Below are 11,743 nucleotides of genomic sequence, written 5' to 3' on the forward strand. Positions count from 1 at the left end.
TTAAATCCTGTATTTTTAAATACAGGATTGATCATTTTACTATAGATTGCAAGCACCAGTCCAAGCCTTCATATTCCTGTTATGCTTCTAAACATGCCAAGGTGTGTTTGACAGGGCAATACAAGTTAATTGTAACTTTACTAGTTATATATTGCAAACAAAACACTGACAATAAAACATGAGACAGAAAATCAATATGGTTACACACAAATTAATTATCAATGGTATATGGAGTTAAAAATAATGGAATGAGATCATCCACTTAGTTATTTTCAATGGTCTGTGCCTCTGTGGACCTCTTTTGTGTTTAGAAAATTTTCCATAGGTCTGCAAAAACAGAATAATTGCCTGTTCGGTCAAGCTCCTTTCTCTCTCTGCTTCTGCACGGTAAACTCAAACACACTTCACCAGACCCAGTCATAGCCCTGTGCCTGAGATCACATCAGTTCCTGCCTTGCTGGTTCCTCCCACTGCTCTCATGCCTTATTATCTCAAATGAAAATGAGTGCTTCCAATTTCCAAATCTTTCCCCCTTTTCTCACTTCCTGATCAGGTGCTCAGCAGTGAGACCTCCCTAACCATTCTGCTGACCCTCACCTCCTACAAAGCCCTGCTCTTTCTCATTGCCTTCCCATCATTTCGCTGGCCTGGATTTCATTCCCATGCATTCCTTGTTCTTTCCTTGCTTCTTTTGGCCTATCCCCTATTTTGCATCCTCCACATCACCCGGGCTTTCTGAAGTTCTTCTTCAAACCCGTTTGAAGGGCTTCCATATCTCCATCCCACCTGCAGCTCCCACAGTCTCCTCTGCTACATGCCTTTAGGTCAGGTTTCCAACTTGAATGGTACAGTTACAGATTATCCCTTTCCCAAGACAAAAGCAGATGTCTTTGGGCCAAATCCGAATCTGATATGCATCAGCTTGGCTCTCCTGATTTCAGGGGAAGGCTGCAGGCTCCAAGCAGCTGAGCAGCTCACAGGCAGCTTTGCCCAAGGGGATGACTGCACCACATCACACTAAATTCTCATTGCCCCACTAATGGCTATGGCTAGCTCTGCCCAAAGGCCAAAGACAGGAGCTGGTGTATTATGTTTTTGTAGTTGTAGGTCATTCACAGCTCTGTCAGATACATAATAATCACAACAGACTTTGTTTGGCTGTTCTCAAAAACTTGGAATTGCTTGCGGGAAAAGGGTAAAAAGCAACAAAAGGACTTAATTAAAGCGTATTCACTGAGGTCACCGAGTTATGACACATACATTTGGTTTAAAAAATACATTTTTGTTCATTGTCACAAAACCTGGCAAGTCCGATTTACAAGGCCGGTTTCTGTCTGCTGGCTCCGTTGTTCACTTTGGAGTCTCTCTTAGCGTAACATGTAACAGCGGTGGCCTCCTACAACCGAACATTTACGCAGGACAAAGTGCGATTTTCCAGGTTCTCCTCCCTCCTGGATTACCAAACTTTAATTAACAGGACTCGGAGGTCACTAGCTCAGACTTTCCACATTAAGAGATCCTTTCATCAGCAAATGACGGCTCTGATCGTGCCACGGGCGCAGCCCTGGGACAGCAGCAGGTGATGAGGGCAGGAGGCTGAGCGGCTCGGAGACAGCCCCGGCAGCACAGAGGCCCCGCTGCTGCCCTTTCCTCGGGGCAGAAAGCTCGGTGTAGCTTTCTCCAGCCCTCCCCGTGGCAGCCCCGCTCCCCCCGAGCCGCTGCCGTGGGAGCGGGAGCGCCGAGCGCTCCGCCCGCGCACCTGGGCACCGGAGCCCGCAGCATCCGCGCTCCTCCGCACGGACACACCGACCTGCCCCGGCACGTCCCTCTCCAGCTGCAGAATGACTGAAATGTTCGCCGATGATAGGTCTCTGAGCAAGATGAATGAGTTAAGAGCCAGGGCCAAACCCTCAGCTGGGGAGATTTGGAGCCACGCTGATTTCATGCAATATTGAGATGTGGGGGTTTGTTTGGTTTTGGGAAGCTTTTCCCCCTGTATTTCCCCACGAAACAAAGCTGTTGTCTTCTGGCAGCAAACGTTGACTGGAGATTATTCCGTTGCTTTGGCCATCCTTCCTTTTTTTTTTTTTTTTTTTACACATTTTAACCTGATCGATTTTGAATTTTTAAAAAATTCATTCCTTACATAACTTCCTGACTGTGCCATCCTCACTAATGAAAGCCAGCAAATCTCAAAGTAAAACCCGCATGAACAATGGTGCTACAAATGAAGAAGACACTTAGCAGAAAGTTGCCAAGAGAGGCTGTGAGATGCCAGATAAAAGCCAGGGATGTATCTGAGGAAACAAGGCAACTGCAAGAGATAAGAAGGCAGATATAGAGATTTAAGTTCAAGAAATAAAACAGATTTTTGTAAATCAGGACAAAGATATAAAGACAAAGATGAGAGAAAAAATCCAGGAAGAACAATATGGAATTTATCAAGACAACACTGAACAAACAAAACAAAACTTGAAAGTATGGTAGTAGAAAGAAAGCACAAGAGAGGGAAATAACATTTTATTGCAGTGCTGGGGAAAAGACAGAACTCTGTAAGTGACAGGGCACAAATCATTAAAAGAACTGAAGTATTCTACAGAGACTTGGAGTCCTGCGTTTATAGCAACTAGCCAAGAAAAGAGTTTTTGCCTTCAAAAAGCACCTCTGAATTCACAAATGAATGAAATACGTGGCCTGACCAAAGCGTACAGTAGGTCAAGGCACTGGCAGGCAGTTGCCTTTGATAATCCATGCAACAGCCTGTCAGACAGCAGTGTGATCCTTCTGATGTCTGTTTAGTGTCCTGTATAAAAAAGAGCTGTTGGTTCCCCTTGCAGGAGATACTTGTCTCTCTTACAAAGGATACCAGGGTAGTTGGCACAACTGATTCTCTGGGCAAAGATGCTGAGAGATGACTGGGCAAAGAGATTTTTTGTTGTTTGTTTGTTTGTTTTAATAATATGGGCCACAGACATAGAGATATTTTGAATTAACAAATACAGCATCACAGTTACAAACATACAGCATGAGTGCCACTAGGAAGGCCATTGGAGACTGTTTCAGAAAATTTTAGGAAGCTGCCATGAGGGCCATACGCCAATCTTCAATACCAGCCTTCCACATTTGATTGTCAGCCCCCAGATATGACCATAGGAGCCATTTGTGGGATCAGAAAAAAAGTCTGCACCTTTTTTCTCCAGCAGTGCCCAAATACAGGAGCATGTGACTCATCTAAGATCAAGGCAGCATGTACAACATCTCTGTAGTAGTCCAGTCCCCAGCCCTTTGTGCCTCAGCAAACTCCTAGGCCAAAGATGGCTTCTATGTATTCAGGAATCCTCAGGTCTCCTTTCTGCAAGCTAGCAAAGCCTTCCCATTAAGGCATGCAAACCTTTATAAAGGGATGAACCAAGGAGTGCTTCGATTTACCTACAGTAGGGTGAAAAATTACTTCTGACCTTCTCCAGCCATTATCACTTCATCCATCCCTATCAACAAACCTCAAATATCTTTTTCATGGTCTGCAGGGATTTTTTTCTTCATTATTCTCTTTCCATATGTTACATCTTCCCTGTAGACCTTCTCTGAATGAGAACCATGATGAACCTCTTGAAAAAGCAGATGCCACCAATGGTCCTTGTATCTGAGGACCAGTGGAAGGCAGTTTTGTCTCCGTGTTAATGGGGGGAGGAGTGTTTAGTGACAGAGAGAAACAAAATGGAAAACATTTCTTTCGGAAAAAGAAGGCAGGAGAGATTTGAGAGTACACCGAAATTAACTTATTTGGGCCTGACATAGGTGTAGAAATGCAATGCAGGTGTAATAGCACTTCTGTAATAGAAATGTTCTGCACAAAGAGGAGATCAGAAGACGTCCCCTCGACTCTTATGAAGCCCCATCATGCTGAAGCAGCCCAGCAGAACAGGTAGAAGATGCCACACCTCCGACCAACCCATCTTCCCAACTCTCTTATCACACCGGCACAGGTTGCCACTGCACCAAAGGTCAAAGCCCCTTAGGGGATAGCAGCAAGATCTGCCTTCCTCTGAGCTGCTTGGGTAGCTTCATTCCCTTCTCACTCTATCTTGGAAGAGGTGATTTCGCACTGCCCTTATCTTAACCTCCATTAAACCATCTTCAACTCCACAGTGCCCCTTAATTTTAGTAAGATCAACCACAGATTAAGACACTATTCAGTGCAGAAGTGACGCTACTCTCCACTTTTGCCTCTAAGAATCAAAGCCTGGGAAGTATTTCACAGGTATTTAACAGCTGGTACCTGTTACCACCCCTTCACGGATACTTAAGAGTCCAATCTATTTGTTTATAGTATTCATTTATCCCAGCCTAAGCAGTCAAGTGCTATCCTGCCTGGGGAGAACACTAACAGTGGCAGAGCACTAATGGACAAACCCTTACAAAGAAAAATGAGAGAAAACCAAGACAAAACATTTGCAAATCCTTAAATCTTCTTCAACATGACCTACAACCCTCTGCCACCAGCTCCAAGGTGATTGCTAACACGGTAGGTATGGGCTCCAGTTAGGCAAGTGCGAGGGGTAAACACTTGGGGTGGATCTCGGAGCTTCTGCCGATTTTTACCACCTACAGATCTGGCCTGAGATCTGCCGTTTTCCCGCGACAAACGCGAGAAATAATCTGTCTTATGCATCCTGTAAGCATTCGAGCTAACATCATGTTTAATATTAGAAGCCGGTATGCATGTGGTTGCTTAGGAATGAGAAACATCCTTTTGCTATGCCCTCCAATATGCACAGGGTTGCTGTGGGATGTTTTTGTGCATTCTACTTGAGCAGTTACCAGGGTCTAGAGTCCACAGGAACATGACATTGTAATCTTGGTCATGTTTTATTTATGGGAAGTAGCGCAGCAGATAGGGTGTGTTAACAAACAAAGATGATTGCTTCAGGGGCACTCTCTCGTCCTGAGGTAATTAAGACAAAGTAGTTTCACTGGTTGGGGGATTCATACTGCAGACAACCTTTCCCTTGCTAAAATGATCTGCAGCAGCCAGGCCAAAAAGGCTAAATCAGAAGCAACGTGGGTAGTGTTTTATCTTTGGTTAAAGGTGCATCATTAAATGGCACTGACATAAATTATACTTCTTAAAAATCCGTATAACGTTAAAAGCTACTGAGAAGGAAATGTCATTCTCAGAGATGTGCAGATTTTCAGCTGGAGAAATATCCAAAGAATTACTGCTATAGCCCAGCATCCCTTTCACATCTTGAACTGAAAACAGTAACTGTCACCAAGGCCACCCTAACCACAAACCCTGAGAGATGCTGGCCTGACAAAACATGTAAACTCAGAGTCAGGCTCAGCTGTCAAAGAATCTCAGCATCACAAGGGAAATCTATTTCACCATCAAAGGTCACAACTCAGAGACCTATGGCTGCTCACATTTGTTGGTTATTTGCAAACTGTATGGTTGTGATCACAGCCCTGCAGCTCCAGAGGAACGGACAGAAACACACACAAGACACAGCACAGGTTTCACTGGGAAGTACACAAAGACCTTCCTCTTTGCCCATTGCCTCTTCTCCTTTCCTTTTTAGCTAGCCCCATATCTTCCACTGCAGTATGTCCAGTTAGAAAACTCCCCCCCGTCTCCTTCTCCCTCTCCACAGCAAGTCAGCTTCTCCTGATTATGGGCTGGTGCCGTGGTTGGCCAAGGTCAGGCTGATCCCCTGTGGTCTAACGCAGGCACTCTGTGCTCACACCAAAAGTGGAGAATGACCTTGCCCCCTGAAGTTTTTAGCTGGCTCACTGAAACCAACGGGTCCTGTTTCACAGATTTAGGCAAACCCTGGGTGAAGCTTCCTTGGTGGAAAAACCTGATTTCTTACACCTTGAGACATAAAAACCATGCCATAAAAACATGTCTCCCAAAGGATGTCCCAAAGGAATAACATCAAAGAGCTGAACTCAGACGATCTGCACAAAATTTCTGGTTACTTCATAGAATTTTTTGTATGACCTTCAACAAATAAGTTAATCTTTCTGTGCTTCAGATCGCCATTTATAAAGCTATTATAATAGGTTTTTCTCTTACTGTTTATACATGCTGCCCAAAAATATTAAGTCTCTCACAGAAGCAGAGGTAGCAAGCTCCAGCACTGCTTTTCTGGGACAGTTATAACCATATGGGGCATTTCAGAGGCATCAGCTATAAAGTAACTAATTTTCAAGATTTCCCATCTTTCACTAATAGGCTACATTTGCTGCATAGAATCCTCACAGCAGTGCTGCTGTCTTCTGTCACCATTAACCCAGAAGAGTGGTCTGCTCAAAGCAGAGACAATTTGAAAGAAAAGAATAAATACACTTAATGAAACCTGACAGGTACCTTTCACACCTTTCCAAGGAAAGACATTAATTGCCCCCTTTGCTTTTAACTGTCCTATGTTGATATTTTAAAATAGATCAATATAGATAAAACCAGTATCTTGATTGCTTGAACTGTATGTTTAATTAGGCTAATTTGCATTTTTCTCTGAGTCAGTTTAAGGGCTAAGTCAGGTCTAGTGAAAGAAGGGAGAATTCTTTCAAAGGTTATGTTGCATTAGTTTAGTCCAGGTCTGAATCTGGTCTTATGTTTGATGAAGCCTGGGTGAAGGCAAGGTTGACACTGAACTTTCTTGATTAGTAAACATTAAAAAAAAAAGCAAACCCTTGCTCTTTTAAGATGCCATTCAAGGGAGCCATGATCACAGATTGGTGAAAAAAGGAAAGGTTTGCCAAGGAAAGGTTCTCAGAGTGGCTTAAGGTGAAATTCCTTGTGAGGATCCAGTGGATTTGTTTCTTCTTCCAGATACCATGGAATAAAATGTAACCACAGAAGGTGAGAACACCTTTACAACATTCTCTTCCCTACTTGACAAGAGCTATCTTCCTCCTTACTTTGGCTCCTTCTGCTCATATTTGGACAGACAATCTAAATTATTTAAAAATTTTCTCATCAAACGTACATAGTTTCCTTTGCTCCCTTTAGGCCAGCCTTCCAGCTAGACTGCATTTGTCTTGATTCATAAACGCTGAACCTATAGCTGGATGTCCAAAGCCCTCACCAATGCTGGGCAGAGTGCACATCACACCATTTACAGGCTACTCTCGTTGATGCATACCATGGTGGTATCTGTCTTTTTTGCAAGAGCATACTGCTGTCTCCCTGTCACTTATCATCCTTCATACTCTTTTTTTCTTCTCTGACCAATGGCTGTTTAGCAAATTAGTCAAATATTAAGATCACTTTGAACACCACTATTAGCCTTCACACAGTGTCGATCTTTTCACAACCTGGCTTGGCATGCAAATATAATAAATTGTCTTCAGTCTTTCACCTAAGGAAGTCATGAAATTAAATTTAATTGCACAGAACTGGCCCTAGTACTGACCCCTTAAAATCTGCTCTATTTTGAGAGCAGCTTCTCCAAGATGACTTTGTTCCCTTCAAGCTGTATATGTCTCTCTTCCTGAACAGAAAAGGTGCCTCAAAAAGAAAATTGGGAGCATGTAGTAATACAAGCATAATTGAGATATGATATTTGGCTGGTAGACACAGAGGCAAGCTGAACAACACTTTACTTGTAGGTATGCAGGTTGTTCTTGTGTCCTTTGTGCTCAGAGGATCTGAATTAATTTTTCTTTAAGCTCCTATTTCACTTAAGCAGCTATTATGTGGGACAACTGCAGAAGCAGATCACCAGACCCCTGGGCCAGAACTGTTTCACAGATCAAGAAGCTTCACTTGAGGCGCAATTACCTGTACAAATTACCTCACATTAGCAGTTTAGGGAGAAATCAATGTCCAGTCTTGCTGGGCCAGAGAAAGAAGGACTGAAACTTCAACTGTGGGAAAACAGCATGGTGAAGAGAAATATGCTGGTTTTACATTGAAAAATCATTCATCACCAGGTTAAAGAGGTAACATGAAATCACATTGGAATAGCAGCTAACAAAAGAAGAAGTTTGAGTATGGAAAATCATGTGAACTCTCTGGCCAAGGCTTTTGCATATCAAGACAAGTATATACTTCTGGGAAAAATTGCTCGAGAGATTACATCAGACTGAAATGACAAAAAAGTTACTTCATTCTGCTGGCTGATCATTCACATACCTCACAGAAGTACCTACTGACATGCACAGTAGACTTACTTTGCCAAGAGTTACTGCTTTCCACTACTCTTTTTGGGGATTGGCTTATTGGGAACTGACAGTATCACAAAGCAATCAGGTCTGAAGAGTCTGAAGAATATGGAACCCATTTTGAAAAATATTAAAACCATTTACCAAACTGAGTTGGATAGCACAAATTGGAAAATCACTCAGTTGTTAAGTAAATATGCATCTCTGCCTTGGCACAAGAGAGCGATGCAGATTTTCATCAGCACATATCCCACTTTAGTTTGCTTCCCCACAAAGCAGAATTAGAAAATTCATCTCTCTAATTTACTACTGAAAAAGGAAAAAAAATCAGCTTTTTAAATCCACATCTGGGAAGACAATCCATCTCCATAGACACAGCCCACTGTTCTGGACACATCTGCTGTGGAGTATCCCAGTGTGATGGATGGACAAGACATTCTACACCATCATCACACATGTATTGTAGAACAAGGTGCCAATTGAAATTGTACTGCTGAAGTCCTCTATTTGTCTCAAATTAGCTTGATCTGTCATCAGAGAATTGGTTAATCTACCTGACTTTGAACTAGAGGGGACAAGGAGCACCTATATTATACTGCCACTCTTTTATAGAAAGAACATACTATGGCAGAGGAATAAACTGCAAATATTTCACACATCAAACTCCAAAACTAGTGCATACATAGCAACATTTCCATCAGAGAATATTTTTCATGCAGAGACATGAATTTTTTACTAAAAATGTGTTTCCCTCAACAGGAAAGTTCATGTTTTTTATCACTTGTAGATCGGGCATTTTAAATAGCTACAGTTTCATATTATTACTTTAAATCTTTGCCGTAATTCAAATTGCACATCTAAATTTCAGCCTCTTGCAGGTAGAGAGAGGTATCCACAAGGATGTCATTCCAAGAGTTTCATAGGACTATTGGAACACTTAGAAGCCACATTGGTCTGAAGATAATTCTGCAGCCTTTCATAGATAGTGAAATGGTTAAAACACTGTCTTGGCCATGTGCTGCTTACCCTGAATTTGCATTATCTGTTGGGTACAGTGATGGGTTTCCCCACCAGAAACGTGGGGAGATAGGAGTTATGTGTCTCTAGTAAAGATGAGGTCAAGCCACAAACTGAAACAGGACAAATCTGACATTTCAATTTCTCTAAAATGTTCAGACATTAAAAGCAATAATTTAAGCCATTGGAATATGAACAGAATAATATCTATGACAAGAATTTTTTTCTAAAATAGCTTTGGACCACTGCCTTATTTTCAATATTCATTTGGAAATGCAAAGCTTGTTAAAAATCAGTGGGTCTTAGAACTCAAGTTACCTTTAAAATGCGATTTGAAATCCCATTTCACTTAGGTATTTTGAAATGTCTAGCAGTCCTGATTCATCAATGATCCTCCAACATATTCCTTTCATCTGAACATGATTACTGTGTGAAACATGATTTTCTCCCTTGTTTATATCTCTTAGCATCTCCTTACCTCTCCTCTTCTAATTCTGTAATTGTGTCATTTCATTCTGTCAGTCATTTAAGAGTATTTTGCTGGAATGGTGTTTTTCTCTGTGAAGCTGCATTATGTTACATCATTGCTAAGAATTCCAAGTATTCTGTAATAAGTATCTGGATTCTGATTAGATTGCTTCAGCCACATCCTGAATAGAAACTACTATTGCTATCAATATCAATTTTCTTTGGTTTTGATTCTGGCTCACATTGGAAATATATTATATGAACACTCTACTCCTTTGGCCTCCTTACTCCAACAATTCTCACCATCACATCATGTAGAGTTAAATGAGGAGAGTTTGTCCTGGGTTCTTTGTCCTGTGCTTCACGTCTACTTGGCTTTCCTAATTTATCTTAGTTTCTTTGTCTCTCTACATCTCACCCTGCTGGGAAGATCTAATTAAAATGATGAGTAAAGTTCCACATGTAGTTTTATGTAGTTTTATGCAGTTTTATCCATCTTCATGTATGAATTAATAAATACAGAGGGAGAAAGAATTATCAACTTACCTCCTAGTGGTACTTTGCTCCTGTGGAATTTTAGAATGTACCAGATTATCTCGGCTAATCATTGAACTTTGCTTTATAATCTATGGGTTTCTAGTGGAAAATAGCATTTTAGATACTTTAATATTGTCCAGTAAAATGTTATATGGACATTGTCCACATGCAATAGGTGCTCTGATTGTGATTTCTAGAGGGGAAGCAAGGGGTCTTCATTTATCATTGTAATATCCATTTTAAATCAGCTTTGCTAAAGTAACTGCCAATCTTAAGAACATAGTGTGGTGGACTAAAATGAGCTGTTACACTGATCTGTTAATTAGGAGAAATTCAAATAAAACCGTGATTATACTCCAGCTTTCTACAGGTACACAAATATCTAAGTTAGGTATAGAGAGATGTATACATTGTTTTTTTCACACTTACACACATCTAACATGCTGCTCATTGGACATCTATTCTTTATTCTTAAAACATTTTTGAAGATCAATGGGGTTTTTTCCACCATTGCACTTTCTAGTCAGTTTTCAGGAACAATTAAACCATCGTTTTCTTTCACATTCTCATTAGATTGTATGTTCTCTGATGTTACCTCTGATTTCTACCATAATCAGCACAGCCACTTGCCAACCCTATCTAAAATATACAAGTGATCTTCAGTTGCACCAGAGGTTTGTCACAAATATCCTGTCAGAATAAGAAATAATTTAAAAGATACACACAGAAGGAAACCTGTGTGTAACTTTTGTGCAGAGGAAGTAATCTATGAATAAATACCTTGTCTGCGTGATGCAGACATTAGTTTGGGAAGCGGAAGAATCAGAACAAATTTTTATACTAGTCTCACACTCAAACTACAGTCCAACAAAGCCCTGAAGTGTGTGCCCACTCTCAGTAAATTTAGCACCTGTGGTTAAAGCCTTAGGGAAATGGACAGTGACAAAACTGGATGAAGAATCTTTCCTTACCAGCCATTTTTTTTCAGTGTACAATTACGTCTGGTTCTGTTCTGCATAACATCTTGTTTAGGAAACGTACTGAAAGAGAGTCTTGCATTGGTAAAGCATTGGCAAATGGAGTTAACTGTTCTTTTCCATCTCTAACATGTGTGATCCCAGAGAATGGTCTATCATCTGCCAGACAATGAAATGCATGTTGTCATTGAGTAGCTAAAGGTCAGTGTTTAGCTGAGCTAGGAGAATAATTCAGAGCAAATCAACTATTAGGCAAATGTTGCTTCTTTTTTGCTTACAAGTTGTCTGCAAATAGATCACAATTTTCTCAAATATATTCATTATTCAGAATTATTTCCTGAATGATTTTTGTGTGTAATTATTGGTCTGTTCACAAGCCTTTCATTTTGGGTGCTTGGTTTTCAAGCTGTTTTAATTGGGTGCACAGATCACATGGCATCTTTGTGTCCTTTGGTAGGCTAAATGTAACTCTTGGACTCTACTTTCTGATGGAAAAATCTCAGTTATTGTCTTGGAGTTCAATGGCCACTGCTGTTCTGTTATATGTTCCTATGGTTTACATGAGTTTTATGTAC

This window comes from Sylvia atricapilla, chromosome 6 (genome assembly GCF_009819655.1).
Source record: "Sylvia atricapilla isolate bSylAtr1 chromosome 6, bSylAtr1.pri, whole genome shotgun sequence".
Taxonomy (NCBI): domain Eukaryota; kingdom Metazoa; phylum Chordata; class Aves; order Passeriformes; family Sylviidae; genus Sylvia; species Sylvia atricapilla.